Genomic DNA, 3,517 nt, shown 5'->3' on the forward strand with positions numbered 1-3,517 from the left:
TATTGTGTCTGCAAATAAAATTGCAACACCTGCTTTTTTCTGGTTACCATTTGCCTGAAATATGGATGACCATCCTTTCACCCTAAGTCTGTATTTGTCTTTTAAGTTAAGATGTGACTCTTGTAAGCAACAGATATCTGGTCTGAGTTTTTGTATCCAGTCAGCTAACTTATGTCTCTTTAGAGGACAGTTTAAGCCATTCATATTGATGGAGACTATTGATAAGTTTGGTGAAATTTTGGGTATCGAGTTTTTCGAAAATCCAGTGGACATTTTTAATCTTTTCACCATTGTAAAAGTTGGAGTTTGATCAGGAGTTTCTGAGTGAGTTTACGTTTGTAGTAGAGGATTGGGTTGATCATTATGGAGGATACGTCTGAGAATATCCTGAAGAGCTGGTTTGGTTGTGGCAAATTTCTTCAACATATGAATGTCGTTAAAGTATTTAATTTCTCCATCATAGATGAAACTTAGTTTAGCTGGGTACAAGATCCGGGATTGAAAGTTATTTCGCTTTAGTAGATTAAAAGTCAATGACCACCCTCTTCTGGCTTGAAAAGTTTCAGCAGAGAGATCTGCAGTCATTCTAATGTTCTTACCTTTGTAGGTAATGGCTTTCTTTCGCCTGATAACCTTGAGAATTTTCTCTTTCATGTTAACTTTAGTGAAGCTAATTTTGATATGTCTGGGGGATGACTTATTGGGGTTGAATCGTGCTGGAGTTCTGAAACTGTCTGCTATCTGAATTTCAGAGTCTCTAGGCATGTCTGTAAAATTCTCTTTCATAATTTCATGCAGAAGGGCCTCTGTGTCCATCGATGCCACTTCATCATTTTCCGGAGCTCCTATTATTCGTGTATTGGCCTTCTTTGAATTATCCCAGAGCTCTCTAAGAGAGTGATCCATGGGATGGCGCCTGTGTCTCAAGGAGTAGGGCCCATATGCCAGAGGTGGCGGGTTTAAACCTAGCCCCAGCCAAAAGGAAAAAAAAGAGAGTGATCTGTTTTTGCTCTCCATTTCTCTTCCTCTTTGAGAGTTTGGGAGCATTGAAAGGCTTTATCTTCATTGTCAGAAATCTTTTCTTGTGCTTGGTCCATTCTGTTGCTGAGGAATTCTACTGTATTTTTCATATCTTTAAGGGCTGCAAATTCTTGCTTCAGTGTGTCTAAGTCCTGGTGGTTTTGTCTTTAAATTCATTAAATTCTTGAGACAACTTTTGAATTTCTCCTCGGATTCCTAATTCCATTTTATCAATCTTGTCTGCAATCCAAATTCTGAATTCGATTTCTGACATGTCTGCCAGTTGTTTATGAATGGGATCTTCAATTACATCCGCCATATCTTTCCTTGGGGGGGGTTGATCTATTCTGGTTATTCACGTTACCAGAGTTTTTCCGCTGATTCCGCCTCATGGTTGTTTTACTCCCTTTGATTTTTCCCCTGGGGTTTAGTTGAGGGCCCGTTCAGTGTTGTGGCCTGAGAGACTGCGGCCCTGTGTGGTGTGGTGGGGCTACGTGGTTCTGACTTATTTTCAGCTGGCTTCTGTTTGACCCCAGTGAAGCACTTGCTCTGGGTTGAAGTCTCAGTTCTCTGAGTCAGCCCTGCCCTGTAAGTTTCCTGGGTCTGTGAGTCACCTCAGGCAAATCCTATACTCAGGGGTGGCCTCCTCTGGTTGCCCAGGAAGACAGGGGGTGTGGCTTCAGCCGCCTCAGGGAACTGCCGCTCTGATGTGGTTCTCCCCCAGCCTCACTCCTGTGTCCCAGAGTCAGGACTGACCAGCCACAGTTCCGGCACTGTCCATGCCCCGACAAATCCCCCAAGAATCTGGACTCCTGGGGGACAGGACTCCAGATCCCAGAGTGAGGGTGGGGTGGGGTGCCGGGAGCCCAGAGCCACCGGCAGCCTTCCCTTTATTTGAATATACTTGTGTTTTTCTCCCCTATGGGTGAATAGTTGTTTTTCTGTTGGTTTCATATTAGGATTGAGTATATCAGCTATTTGCTTTTCCATTCTTATGATACTTTACTAAGAAGAATGTGCTTCAACTCCATCTAGGTAAATACAGAAGTTGGAAAGTCTCCATCTTTTTTCTGGCTGAATAGTATTCCATGGTCTACATATACCACAGTTTATTAATCCATTCATGGGTTGATGAGCACATGGGTTGCTTCCACATATTGGCAGTTGTGAACTGAGCTGCAATCAATATTCTAGTGCAAATTTCCTTGTGATAAAATGATATTTTTTCTTCTGGGTAAATACCTAGTAATGGGATTGTAGGATCAAATGGAAGGTCTATTTTTAGCTCCTTGAAGATTCTCCATACTACTTTCCATAGAGGCCCTCTATTAGTTTGCAGTCCGACCAGCAGTGTGAACGTGTGCTTTGCTCTCTACATGCACACCAATCATCAGAGAAATGTAAATCAAAACCACTCTGAGAGATCACCTAACCCCAGTGAGAATAGCCCACATGGCAAAATCTCTCTTCTATCTAACAAGAAGGGCATCAGCAAGTTTTTTGACCAATTCAGAGAGAGCAAGAAGAATCCTTCAAATGTCTCTAAAATATAGAAATAGCAGAGTGAGGAGAGAGATCAACTTCTGAGCTGGATCACTTACTTGCCAATTCCCCTTTCACCTCTTGGCTTACATGTTCTTTATGTAATGGGCAGGGAAGGTGGGGAGCCCTAGTGAAGACCTCAGAAAAAACAGGCTCTTATGCTGCCAACTGCTTCTACCTTAAACCTTTCCAGTCTTGTACTTAGACCTTGCCTATTGATCTAAAACACTAAGAATTTGTATCTTTATCTAACCTCATCACTTTAGGACAAATAGATGTTCCAAGGCTCAAATTTTAAAGTGGTGAATCTCAAGGCTAGAAAAAAAAAGCCCTCCCAGAAAAAAAAAAATTATATTCATATTTTGTCACATACTGAGGAAGAAACTGCAGCAGCACCGAGCAACTAGTAACGTTGTGTTTGTGGAGTAGGATTCAGAAGTGTGGCTCTCAGAATTTAATCTCGAGCTGTTCAGAAAATAACGTGCTGCCTCCGCTGTGGTTCCTGTCATCATCTGGCCTCAGCACCTGCATTTCTAAAGTGAAAAGCTTGGACCAGATGAATTCCAAGGTTCTTTATAGTTCTAAATGTTTCCCTTCTGTTGAAAAACTTCAGCTCTACCTGGGGGAGAGAAAAATTTGTATTCTTGCCCTCAAGGTAAGCTTTCCCCTAAGAAAGTACATAAATGTGGATCATGCAGTAAGTTCCAGAGACCTAAGCCTTGGTTGTAGCAAAGTAAATTTTCTGTTTATTAAAAAATCAATGGCAATCAAACAGGACTTATAGCTATAATTTCATGATCATCTGAAAGATATTTACTATACTTTTTATCCTTAAGCCTTGGTAACTCACATACCCAGAAATTATTTTTATTAAATTAAATGAGATTCATTCATTTAAAATTATTTCTAATAATTTTGTATGTCATTTGTCATGGAATCTAATTACTATTTGTCT

Source organism: Nycticebus coucang, chromosome 9, assembly GCF_027406575.1.
Source record: "Nycticebus coucang isolate mNycCou1 chromosome 9, mNycCou1.pri, whole genome shotgun sequence".
In the NCBI taxonomy this organism is placed as follows: domain Eukaryota; kingdom Metazoa; phylum Chordata; class Mammalia; order Primates; family Lorisidae; genus Nycticebus; species Nycticebus coucang.